Source organism: Falco biarmicus, chromosome 10 (genome assembly GCF_023638135.1).
Source record: "Falco biarmicus isolate bFalBia1 chromosome 10, bFalBia1.pri, whole genome shotgun sequence".
Classification (NCBI taxonomy): Eukaryota; Metazoa; Chordata; class Aves; order Falconiformes; family Falconidae; genus Falco; species Falco biarmicus.
The window spans coordinates 23,157,413-23,171,553 of NC_079297.1; the positions used below are offsets into that span (position 1 = coordinate 23,157,413).

Genomic DNA, 14,141 nt, shown 5'->3' on the forward strand with positions numbered 1-14,141 from the left:
TTCAGATTCGGTACTCAAATAACACAGATTTTAGCTTTTACTGGGGTGCTAAGTTTAGAGCAGATACCTTCTCTGATCGTTAACCCTCCCCCTCCAGATCCTCTGAAAGATTCTGAGTCTTCTCTTGGTGTTTCTCGGATTTATTTTTTCTTTTATGATGTAAAAGACCTACTCCTGTATAACTTGACCCACAGCTGGTGTGATGTAACGAGACTGTAACAAATACCAGCTTCATCTATACAGCAGCAAATCCAGATAGACTCTTTCGTTGGAAATAAGGAAGCCAAACAGCTGAAATTGAGAACATGCTAACGTTTTCCCTTATAGAGTGCAAAAAATATAAACACTTGAATAATCTCTCGGTTTGGCTTTGTATGCCTGAACATGGACCGAGGGCTTACCGTCGCTTACCGTGAAATGCAGGTGAGATGTTGCAGTGTTATCTCAATGCCAGGAAACATGTTAAAAAGTTACTGCAATCTACAAACATTCCTTTCCGTGCAACTGTAATAAATCACTGAGAAAATATGAACAGAAATCTATTGCAGCTTAAAAATAAAACCTGTTCTGACCGTGCAGTGTTGTGATAAGATAATGTGTACTGCTCAGTCGCTCAGAGATAGTAAATTCCCCTTGCTGTGCATGTAACGTGTTCAGCACAGAAAAGATAAAGCTGAGACACTATCCCGTTGTCTTGATGGACAGAGATGGAAAGTTAGTGTGGGGTACAGAGCACTGCATGTAATGTGTGACAATGTTCTCAGTTCAGGCTTCTTAACGTCCAGTTCCTTATCAGAAAATCCAACCTAAATTGTGACTGTGGTCTTTTTTTGCTGTGTTAGAAGTTTATAGGATACTTACTATAAGTCCACAAAGCATGTTATCAGAGGATCTGTCTTGTGCATTTATCAGGGAAATGTGTCTTTTGCTGTTAAATCAGTATCACAGCAGTTCTTTGCAAAAGCACTGCATGTTTTAAGCCTTAATAGTTTACTGAGACTAAAAAAAAAAAAAAAAAAGGGGGGGGGGGGTATGGCTGCTAAGTACTCCAAGTGAGATATAGCAAGGGCACATCTCTGTACATACTCAGCCACAGGCAGGTAAAAACTCTGACAATCTGAGTGGGAAAAGGCCTGAGTGCAAGATATTCCTGAGAAATCGGGATTATCAAAATGCTTCAATTAATTATTTCATGCTTTTGGAAGGGGTTGCTATTAGCAAGGGAGGGTACTTTTTTTTTTTTTTGTTCTTACTCTTCTGACTTAGGCACTCTGCAGTCCATATGAACTACTCCAATGCTCTCTGAAATAAAACACTTGGAGGAAAATTTTTATGTATTGTGATTCAATAATTATCCCTTCTGAGTTAAGAAGGGGTCTAAAGAGACATTCAGTAGCAGTCAAGTGTGAAGCTTCTTGTCAATTCGGATTAATAATTTTACACTCACTTAAGAGTGATGCATTCTTTGCTAAATTATGCCAGAGTTAAAAAGGGGAGGAAGCACCAAGCCAGCTTTTGCAGATGCAGGTTTGTATCTTGCATGATCTTGTGCAGATTAAACTGTAGTGGAAAGACATAGGGAAAACTATTCTAAATTTTCATACTTTCTTATTTTTATGAAGTGTCTTACAAACTATTTGAACATTCAGGGGACTAAACTTGGACAAGGTGTCTAGTGTAAAGCCCTAAAAACAGGTCCTTGTCTTCTTGAGAAAATATGACCTGTATGAAAAATGGACTGTAGCACACTCTTGAGAATCGTAAAAAAAATTCAAGTCCCTCCCCATCTTTCAGAAAATAGTTGGAAAGAATATGAAGAAGTTGAAGTTGGTATGTGAATACTAATTATGAACGGTCTGACTCCGAGAAGTGAGTACACTTTCATAAGAGTATAACTGTGTGGCACGTGATGATTTATGTTCTTATGTAATTGAGGGATGATAATGATCAATGTGAGAGAAATTCCAGTTAAAATTCCACCCAAGTACAATACGTGTTGCAAAGTGAAGTTTTTCTTTTGATGCCAGATTGGTCATCCTGTCAAAAAAGGAGACTGAAACTCTATAGTAGAGTTGGAGATTTATAGAAGTCCTGGGCTACTCTGTATAGCAGTTGTATTCAGTCACTTGATTTTTAACTGGCTGTGTAGAACATAAAGTAATTTTTCAACAGCACATGATGGAGGTTTAAAAAAATGATACAGTGCTATCAATATGCCATCTACTGGAAAGAGATTATGCTTTAATCTCCTTCAGCAGAAGGCAATTCTGTCTGCGGCAGTTAGTGTTTCTTGTAAACGTATGGTTAATTCATTGGTTGGACCCAGAGTAGGTTTGCAGGACTAGTTGTGTTTGCAGAAAGCGGGGTCTAATATCCTGCTGTGTGAAATTGCTTAGCTAAGGCAAAGCACCAGCCTTGCAGGGCAGAAAGTTTTCCATCCTGAGGATTTATGTGGTGGTTTTTTTTTTTTTTTCTTTTTTTAAGTTTGTACAGAAGCATAGTATCTCCATTTCATAGATTGGTGCTGAAATCAGTCAGCCCAGGACTTGCTGCGAAGGTGGGCAGCTGCTGCTTTTTGTTCCTTGTCACAAGGTGATGCCATCTTCTTTGCGTCAAGTCACGGGGAATAGTTTTGGACGACCTCAGCATGCTTTCAAGCCTCGTTCTAAACCAATCTGAACTGAGTTCAACTACGTTAATGAAGCGTGTCATCTTTTCATATTTTATAGTGTTGTTGCAAAGGGGACAACCTACAGATATCAATTCTAAGATTGTGTTCATGATTAACTTTTGATTTCAGAACCCTCTGTAGCTAACTTCTCAGCATGGTCTAAAATCATATGCATGAACCAAATCCGATCAAATGGCAGAAAGTTCATGTTTTTGACATGGATGATGTTTTTTTGTATCACCTAAACACAGTTTTGGTGCAGCTTTGAGACACAATGGTGACTCTCGACCATATTGCCCGTTGGTTGTGCCAAAGAGGTAACAAGATTGAGGTGTATTTCCCTGCCCGGTTAACTATTTATCTTTTGATGCAGTAAGTAAAAAATACTGCTCTAAAATGAATCTCATAAAAAGTTAAAGGGAACGTTTTTGAAGGTGAATTTAACTGAAGTTTGTGTTTTCTTGTCCGTTTTTATATTTCCTTGGACAACTTGGTTTTGACAGATCTGATGTGATGGTTGTGTACAAGTTACTGGTTTTGTGCTGTGCTGAAGACATCCTTTTTTTCATACTACTTCAGAAATGAGTCCCGTGGTACGGAGTGCTCGGCGAGTGCACATAGCATGTAATAGGCTCAGGGTCTGATTCTGCAGCCATCTGTGTGCTTTTGTGGTCCCAGACCTCTAAACGTTATTACTGGAAAGCTATTTGTTTGCATGAAATTGGTCATTGGGGTCAGTAACTAAGTTCTGTCATCCGGATTATCTCATTTAATGAGACTTCCTTACTTTTAGCCAAGAGGACAGTTTTCTGAATATTACTTGAACATTGCTTTTGAAAGGCTGGATATTTTGATCACCAACAATTTTTTTTTCTTGTCCAAGTGACAAAAACCTGACCCTGTAGAAGCAGCTTGATGTGAAACAAAGCTTTCTTTCTTTTTTTTTTTTTTTTCATGACAGCAAATTCTTTCTGTCCACACAAGAAATATGACAAAAATGCAAGACATTGAATAATTTGATTGGAATAGAATGCTTTATAGCTGAGAACAAGACCATAAACCTAGCAAGATGCACTTTAAGAACAATAATAATACTACTACTACAGCAACTCATTAAATGGATGTATAAACATCAGGGTTGTAAAAGGGAGAACTTATATTATTTTAATGGCAGAGAAATAGCTGGTGGTCGTATTTTCGGAAAGTGCAGTTTGCTGCTAGTCTGACTACACTGATGTTACAAAGCTATCTGTAATTCATTGGCATCAGAAGTATGTCACCCCTGTAGTCTGTAGCAGGATAAAGGTAGTGTGCTCATTTCCGGTAGGTGGTTGTTGCTTAATGAAGGTACGGGTGTTGATCTGGGGTATGCCTGTTGTCGGAAGTGACAGAAACTTAGTGAATTCACTTACTTTACTGAATATGAGAACTTGACTTGAATGCTTGCTTTTTCCCTGGACGTATTTTTGAGGTCATTTTTTTTTTCTTTGCTTGTTATTTTCGGTAATTATTTTTTAAGAAATATGAAAATATTAATATCTTTCCTTCCTCTTGGATAAAGGTGTGTGAAAAACTGTAAGACTTGAGAAAAGATAAAGTGAAACATCTTTAATGTTGTTGTCTTGTGGGTGGGGTGGGGTGTGGGAATGTTGAAAATCCTTGTTTCTAGTTTTTAAGGGCTTTCCTGTCTTAGAAACACTGTTTGGGCTACAGTCAGATGTTGAAGTAATTGTTTTTCATTTAGACTACTACAAGAGTTAAGGGAACTGTGTTCCTCTCTTGATTTCGAGGTGGCAGAATGAGGCTTGCTTTGTGTTAATGCCCTCAGCTGTAGCCACACCATCGATATGTGCTCCAGCAGGTAGCCAAAAGCAATGCTCATTTTTGAAATCTCAGACTGATGTCCAGCAGTGCCCTTTCTTTTCCCCGTGACTGAAGGTGAACTCTGCAGAGTGGTAGCAGGCTACTTCTTTAGCAGAAAAGATGAAGCATTTTTGCTGTGGGTTTGGTGGATAACAGAGACTGTCTTAATATTGTGCTTTCTGAATTCTTCCAGAAATCCAGGGACATTAACTCTATCATTTGTCTCCTGCTTAGAATTCCTTTCACATTGACTTTTGATGTCTGAGTTTTCTGGGCCGTGAAAGCTTTCTGATTTCTATCAATGTGGATGATGATGCATGTTTGGTTAATGGCTTGTAAGGATGTACATCTGAGATACAGGAGTGACATTTAGTATATGGCTTGTGACTTTACGTGAAGAACCATGTGTTTTGTTGTGGACTGTGTTTAAACATAATGGGACAAATTTAGCAGTGGCACAACTCCATTAGTTCAAAGAACATGTTTATCTTGATGGCTTTATTTTGGTGACTAGCAAGTGGCTGATACAGCAAGACAGAAGGTACTTGGTGAAGGAAAGCCTTTCCATTCTTCTGGGAGAAAAGTTCTGAGCTCCAGTGATACACAGAGAAAGAACAAAACCTCAAACCCTCATAACTACCACCCCCAACTCCCCAAAACAAAAAAAAAAACCCCAACACTAAACAACCAAACCCAAACAACCAAAAAACCAGCAAAACCCCAAACCAACTAACCAAAAAAGTCTAAGTACCAAACATGAGCAGGAGGAGCTGTTATTCCTCCTCGCCCCTGCACAAAGCCCATGGCCTCAGGGGTGCAGTGCCCAACTACAGAACTAGTAACGGCAAAACTGGAGACCCTTTTCTTGGCACGAGTGTGGTCACCCACCATGCTGCCTTAGAATACATGGCGAATCTGCAGGCTGCAGTACGGTGCAGAGATTGCCAAAGGAGCTTTCAAACACAGTAGGTGGGGTACATCTATCTTGTGTAGAAAAGTAAAACTGAACTTGCTGTAGGTGGACGACTTTGGCATTGGAATGAGATTGCCTAAAGCTTGTTTGGGAATCTCTGTATTTGAACTGCATTATGTATGCATATAAAAATATGTGTGTGTATATACACATATATTCCTAATAGTAGCCTTATGTGATAGACTTGCTTATGCGCGTTTGCAGCCCTTCTACAATAGGGCAACTACACATTTTTTCTATCAGCATGTCTTGGACGTGGCAAGGAGGGGTGGGGAGATTTTTTTTTTTTTTTTTCCTCAAGTGTGTTAAATTTTATCGGATTTTCTGTTGTTATCATAGGGCTAATTCTTTGTCAAGTATCATGCCCTTGTAAGTGGTAAGCTCGCTATGTTATCTTATTATCTGGGCTAAAACATTTAGAAGTGTTCTACACATTTCAGCTCACCAACCTAAATTAGGAGTCCAGAAAGTCTTTCTCAGTTAGGTCAGCAATACTGAAAATGTATTATTTTGTGATGTTTTGTCATTTATGTTTTTGATTCCTGGAATATGCAAGAAAGAAGAAGAAAAGATAATGAGGGGAGGAGAAGAAGGGATGCTGCTAAAAGCTTTTGTAACCTTCAGGAAAGACTTATTTTAGATTTGATATAATCTATAGTTAAAATATTCCTCAAGTTCCATGTGTCTCAGATAAATCCTGAGGATCTCTAGAATTCAGTCTTAATGTAATAGAACAGTTGGAATTTTGCTTGTTGTACTCCGTATAATGCATTTCTGCCCAGGAGACTTGCTGTGGAGTTACTTTTGACATTTTAATGTATTCTTTATGTTTAGAGAAATTATAATGCTGACATTTTCCTGTTTCTTGCTCATTTATTAATTTATAGCTAGGGCAGAATATAAGGATATCTTAACCTAAATTTGTAATCTCTCTTTCTATGACATTGGAAGTTCAATATTATTTTCTGTATTTAACAGGAACCTTTTCACAGATAGTAATCTTCATGATGTACAGCTGCAGACAAATCAATCTCATTTATGCCACATGTCAAAACCAGTGTTTCTTCTCATTGTCTAGTTTTGTGCAATGGCTACGCCAGCTGTCTTGTAAGGGTCAGATCTGTAAATTTTCTCTGTATGGAAGACAAGTAATATGTGTGTCAGAAAGAATAAAGGCATTTCATACCATCCTTCAATCTTAATACCGTGCGAAGGTTTAAGATGCGGATTGCTGTATGTGCCATTTCAAATACATCGGAGTGGCATGTACCTTTTAGGAAGCTGAAGAGTAAATATGATATTGCATCAAATAGCATTTTTAGCGTGCTGCTGTAGATTTTTCTTCTTTTTCTTCTTGTGCTATTATACACTTATTTTGCCCCTTACCTCATCTCACTTCCATGTTTATTAATCTTTACTTTTACTGTGTATTATCTTAGCAATGGCTTTTGTAGTGTCCCGTCTGAAGTCTTACCTGTATTTGTTGAAACAAACAAGGCTTCAGTCAATCACGACAGAACTCCGTGTGTGTGACTCTTAGAAGCTGAAGGAATAGGTGTGTATGGAATTACTCAGTATCTTACTTGTTGATACTGATTGATAGCTCCTATGGGAAAGAGTAGAGAAGTGTCAAAAAATCCTGGTGTTTTGTCTCATTGTGCTTTCTTAGGAAGATAAGGTTAGTAATGCTGCCAGATAGTGTATTTTACACAGTGTTATTTTTTTCCATCCATTTACATACTCTTATTGTTATTTATGAATAGTCATCTTTGGATGATTTATGCTCACAGTTGCCTTGTAGAGAATAGGTAGGTTTCCTGTTCATTTACTGATTGTGAAAGTTGGAGCTGGCTGAAAAACAGATTTACTCACTGTCAGGCAAGTTGCAGCACTTTGATCTGCGATTAGGTGGGATTCAGCAAATATGCGCTTGGTTTTCAAATGCTTTTCTTCTTCAGTTGGAGCTGGAGCTGCAGCAGAACATCCTTCTAACTTCTCCATACAAATGCCCAACAATGTGTACTATCAATGGCTTTACTACTACGAGAGCATCAAGGCACCATCCATGAAAGGACAGGCAAACGGGGGGTAGTGATGGGGTGCGGACTGGAGTTTTGCTGTAGTATGACTCTTCATTGTATTTTCAATAGCTGTTATGGGTCTTTGTAGAACTTGGTTGGGTGTGGAGGCAGGGAGAGACAATTTGCCAAGTGCTCTAAGTGGGAAACAAAGTGTGGTTGTTACTAGTACTCTGTAATTGGATTCTCAATACTTGATACTGCTTTTCAGGAGTTTTTGTAATTTTGTTTACTTGAATGACTACAGAAGTAGCAGCTGTGACTTTGTACCTCAGCATTGTTTGGTGGAACTGGGGGACCTAGAGTGACACTAAGCCCAGTAATACACTGTGCCCACCTTACATAGGCCATCCTCATCACATCTGTATGATTTTGCAGTTGCGTTTGTTTTAAGCTAGGCTGTGGCAGGCAGCGACCAAGGGGAAAACCTGAGATTTTACTGAAATGTGGAAGAGAAAAGGGGAAAAAAAAAAAAGTGTGCAAAAATTGAACTGACAGGACTGAAAAGCAGCTGTGCTCTGGGTGGCATTTGATTGTCTGTTGAGGAAGTTTCTTCCTCCTGATGCAGCATAATGAAATGCGTACTTGATGTGCAAAGAGAGAATGTCTCTCTTGAAAATGGAGAAATAAAATCAATTTTACTACTGCTTCGCTTACAGCCTTTTTGTAAAGAAATATTTTTCAGGGTGGGGTGATGCTCAGCCAGGGTGCAAATCAAACAGCTGTGCTCAGTGAGTAGCTGAACCTTTGAGCTCCTTTGCTGAAACCCATCAGTTGATGCTTAATTCTTATTCTGTGTGCCAAAATACACAACATGGCCATTGTATTCTCACTACTTACTAGTAGCTGGCAGAGTCCATTAGCCCCACTGCACATCCACTCCTCTATTCTACTGAAAGTACAGAAGTTCTTGGCATGTGTTCCTTTGAAAAATAGGCACTGTGGCTTTTCTGTTGGTTCTGTTTTGTTTTCTCCCCCCTTCCATGAAGGGAGTCAAGGTCTGCCAAGGGACCAGACATTTTAGAAAAGCTTAATCCCTATAACCTGTAGTGGATTTTCTTCATGTGAGTTAACCTGATGCCTTTTGATTTTTGAAAGGGGATAGCGTGTTGGCTGCACTAACCTTGTAGGTATCTGAACATAACTGAGTGCTATATGCTTTGAAATGTACTGTTGTTTAGCTGCCGATGTGTATGGGGGATACCAAATAGTCCTGTTTGTTAGCAATCCATCCTGCCTTCTTTTAGAAAGTCTGGCCTTGCAGGTTTCTTTGTTTCACTCTCGGCTGAGGAATAGGGTTATTTGGCTTAATGCAAATGTGAGGCTTGGGGAATGAATCTGTAACCATGGTGCCTAGATGACAATGGGGTGCGGGGGGGGGGTCAGAACCCACCACAGCAGTGCTGCCTCCCTTCTGTTTCCTTCATTAAGCATCTCCAACTTTGCAATCAGTGCAGCCTGTGCGATTTAATTTGGTGAAAAATCAGTGTACAATACCGCTTTCTGTGAAATCTCTGCATTCATACATGAATGATGTATGAAAAAAATATACTCCTCAAGTGCCTAGACAGTGAATAGAGACTTCTCTGCAGTTGCTTTTTTATTTAGTTGTAAAAGAACTATCTGCTGTTCAGTATACACAGTGGTGCTGTATTTGGCTCAGGAAAGGTTGTGAAAGCAGACATTTAAATTTATGTTTTTCTTTTAGTCATACCTCTCTCTTTGTCCCTTTTCAAACATCCTAGTTCCTTCCCTAATTTCCACTCAACTGGAGCTCTCTTGGCTCAAGGGAAGATTATCTGTTCCTGGAAGCAGAAAGAATTAAATTGCTGTAAAACTAAATAGTAAAATCAGTTTTAAAGAAATACTAATCAGTTGTTCAAATGGACTCAGACAAACTTGCATTTCTATCTGTTTTCATGTGGTAGTATACAATATTGTCTGTTTTGTTCGTACCTAGACTGAAATAATTTAAATAGCTTCTGAAATAACGGGGAAGATATATAGGACATGTATATCAGAACAAAGTGTTTAAGGAATATATGTTCCCTTTGTATGAGACAAATCCTTTGTCTCTGGTTTATATCTGTCACCTGAAAGGTTTAACCCATTTCCATCAAATAGGAAGTTGCTTCTGTGGTCAGGGTTAAATATCATAGCATTCGCTCTACTGTAGGGACATCATATGTTACTTTGCTGCTAAAGCTTGATGGTTATATCACGTGTTAAAATGGTACTTCTATGCAATAATACTTAGTCATTAAAGGAAAATGAAGTTTTTGTCACACTGGATTAAACCTATAGAATAATGTAGTTGACAAGAGCAGTTGCTACCAGAGTAAGGTGAAAAAACCTTGGAAGAAGCAGTATAGAATAATTTTATGTGCCTTAAATTTTTCCATGGTCTAGAGAACAAAATGATCTTTAAGGTAGTTTGAGCCATTCCTGTAGAAGAATATTCAGATGGGTAACAGAATCTTTATTCTTGCAAATATTTGCAAGGACGTATCTGGAAATATGAGTAGATGTGTTTTCAGCAATTCTGTTGGTGGCTAAACTAGAAACAAACACACATCCCAGCTACCCCCCCAGCCACCTGTTGGGAATTTTCACTATACAAAGTCAGAAGGGAGAAATTGCCATAGCCGTTCTAGGGCTAGACAGAATAAGATATCGAAGGGGTGAAGAGGAAACACAACTAATTTGGATATCTGTTAGAAGGAGACAGATAAAAAGGGGCACTACGTGGTGAATGAATAAGTTGCAGTATTGATACTATTCTAGAGATACTCTATTTACCTGTATCTTACCAGAGGCTAGGTACATCATTTGCTACTCTTCCTATATAAAGGTTAAAAACAAAAATAATTAAAAAATTCTTATAAATGTAAGGTGTGAGAAAACATTGGAGTGAAGGAGACATGTTCTGCTGTTTGTTACTTCTCATGACTTAGAAATTATGGTATCGGTGTTAGGTTTAATTCTTTAAAAGCTTAAGAAATTATTTAAAAGTATGGCTTATAAGTCTCCTAGTCAGCAGTAAAAGGTAGCACTTTCACCTCAAATCTAGGGCAATCGAACAGATTGGTCTTGTGCCTATACTCCATATACGTCAAACCTCATAAATGACGTACACCTAATACTAACTTATGGGTAAATCTTTCAGTGTTCTACAGATAACACTTTTTTTTTCTTTTTTTTTTTTTTTTAAAAAAGATAGTTTGTAGGGGGGAATGTCCTTAGTGCTCATTACTTACCACACACTAATGAGGATGGAGAGATATCCAACCCATTTCTTGTTTATTTAATGAAAAAGAGTAGCAGTTGGAAAGTCCCCTCATCTGAAGTAGATGCCAAAACACCATTGTGGGTGCTGATAAAAAAAGAAAACGTTAAAGACTGCAAAATTGTATCCAATTTTGTTAGTGTATTTTCTGAAGGTGAAAAGATCTCTTATGCTCAAGGGAAAATACATAAATATGTATACTGTATGTGTCTCTGTGTAAAGGATTTCTAGTTGTTGGCATAAAATGAAGTATGAAAACTTGAGTTTTGGCTATCTTTTCTCAGTGGCTTGAACACAATTAAAATGCTTCAAAACAGCGGATTTATTTTTTATTTTTTTTTTCAACAGCTAAGGCTTCAAAGCCAGATACACCTTTTGCACAAAAAATATCAGATTAGTTATACAGACAACATTGGGCTTCAATTTTTTATATCCTGCTACTTTCTTTGATTGCAAGAAATTATACTGAAGACAAACATTGTTTCTGGCAAGTTCATTGATCTGCAATTATTCTGCCAAATCCACTTTTGCAGTGTTTTGGTTGGACACTCTTGGACTTCAGTGTAGAAAAGATAGAAACTTACTGTTAATTCCTTGTGTTTCAACAGAATATTCTGTTTCCATTGATGATGCTCATTAGTTGCTGCCATTATGGTATAGGTGTAACCACTGAAAAAGTAACTTGAGAAACTGGTGTGTTAAATGCTTACTTGGCAATTTGTTGTTATCTTGGTGGGTGTTTCCTGGTTAGGCTGGGTTATCAGCATCATCTCCTGTTGCAACAAATCTGAAACATCCTGAGAGCTGTCCAAATAATTCCCTCGGGTATGTGAAGAAGAGGATGCTTCCACATACTGTCTTTTTAATGCCTATGAAGCTTTTTGCAAAGTTTGCATGGTAAGGTACCCCTTCAAACCTACTTTAGAGAAATATCTGAATCTTTTCAGGCTCCAGATTCTTTTATGAACTCACAGCATTTTGTATAACCCCTAAATCCATGCTGAAAATTTTAGTTGTGCTTCTGAAAATTACTAGGATGGTAAAATTTGATCTCAAGCATGATTGGACCAGTAGGTGGGATGAGCAGAATATGCCATTTGCTATTGAGTAATAGTAAAAATATCTAAACTGCGGCAAAAGACAACAAAAAGCTATGCTTATACTACTTGGGGTAGCTGGGCTTCAAAGTATCTCTATTTTACCTTTGATAAGGAATGAAAATGTCGGCCTTCATATAATTTTTACATACAGTGATGACAAGGCATTAAAAATAGTGACTGGTGATCATAGATCTGGAACTACATAAATGACAAGGCAATGGTATTAGGGGGAAAAATTGTTAATAAAATTTAGGTAATATATTCTCCTTTGGACAGACAGAAGTCGTTATAAATGAGTAGCTTTATATTTAATCAATATTCATTTTACTACTTTACTTTCTTGAGAGTTGCTGCTCTTACCATACTGTAATAGTACTATAATTACAGAAATAGTAGAAATAGGAGGTTACTGTGGTTAATATGTTTGTCGTTATGCTGATTTACCATGGCTGAGGGTTTAACTCTGTCTTTGAAAGGATGTTTTAATGATCATTTTCTCTCTGCAGTACATTAGCCTTTTGACCCATGTTACAGCATACTGTTCTTCAAAGGAAGAGAGTAAAGTAATGGAAACTTCCAGTCAACAATTAGGATGTATACTTACAGAAACCACTGGGATTAGAAGATACTGATGTATAGAATTGTATCAAACAAGAGCAGTAGTGATTTCTGCAGGAGGGTGGCTGGAGCAAAGAACAGCTGTGGTGTGTTTTACCATCAACAGTATGCCTTGCAGCATTGTTTTCAGTTGAGATAATTTGGAATTGATCAAGTGGGCTGTTAGGCTGCAGGTTTTTATTGAGGTGGAGGAGAAGAGCGGAAAGACTTCCCATTTGCCTTAGTTCATTCTCTTCCTCCAAAAGCCTGTGTGGGAACTAAGATCAAGAAGTTGATGTAAATGGCAGAAGGGATGAAATCCTGCCTTCATAAAAAGCAGCCGTAGGTGTTTCGGGATGTGGTTAGGGTCACCACTGCTTCATTTGATTTGGGTTTTCAGCTTGGCACTAGTCCAAGAATCATTCTTGATGTGATTGTATAGATACCTGTTTCTTAAAATAATCAGATCTGAGTTTCCATTATAGCTTCATTTGAAGTACTGGGCAAAAAAAGACCGGCATAAAACCAAATGAATTTGTGGTTTTGATAAATTTCTGGCTAAACTAAATGGAGATTCTCTCTGGTTAAGCCTGTATAATGAATGGTTGTTGCTACAACCTAGGATATGCATAAGTGGGAGCTGGTTTTGGAGGTTCAGTTGTCTACCAGATGTTGGAACAGGAATAACAGAAGACGACAACTCTTTCAGTATTATATGAAAACATAGATATATATTCACATATTGAACATCCAGAAGCTATCTTTTAAAGATGAATCTTAAAAGACCCCAAGCAAGCAACAAAACCAAACCCCAACAACTCACAAACACGTTAAAAATGAAGTGATTACTTAAATGGATATTACAGTGTTAGAAACATATTTTACCTTAGTCTTCATTTTTGTTTGCTTAACAATTGCTTAGGCATTTTAAAACTTCAGGCTGTGTTCACAACTACCGACCTCTTCCCATGTGACCATGGGGTAATTCAATGAAATTGATTTCAGAGTAAATAAACTTTCAGCCTTAAGTGAATGCATTTATGGACCCTCACACCACACCAGTCCTTTGCCCACTTCTTGTTTCAATTACTATTTATGTGGTTCTGAGTTAAAGCACTTCCTCTTACACACAGAGAAGATTTTGAGCAGCTAAAATGCCTGTATCATAGTGTATGTACGGCTGAGTTTGGTACCCGGTATCAAAATACTGGTGGAAGAAACAATATAGAACTTTCTCTATTACAAGAAATAGCAACAGTTTTGAAATTGCACCTTAGCGATGAGTGAAACCCATGGACTAAGATATTTTAGCTTAAAAAAAACCCAACCAAACAAACCACAAAAAACCCAACAACAACAAAAAACCAAAACACCAAACTTTATTGGTTTGCAGTTTCTGTGGGTCAAGGTCGTAGAAGTTTGCCTTGTTCAGCAGACGTGTAGCCCTGGGAATATTAACTGGCTTGGCAGGATTCCACTGGAGTAAAACTCATAACAGAGTGTAGCTTTAAATCAATTATTTCATCACCTTCATTCATTACTAACAAAAACACCCATTTGACACCCGTGGAGT

General features: G+C 38.0%; 1 protein-coding gene across 2 annotated transcripts in view; it reads left to right on the top strand.

Annotated features, from left to right (window-relative positions):
• Window positions 1-14,141, top strand: part of LUZP2 (leucine zipper protein 2) — a 309,793-nt gene that overhangs the window by 116,098 nt on the left and 179,554 nt on the right. The gene's annotated exons all lie outside the window — the stretch shown is intronic.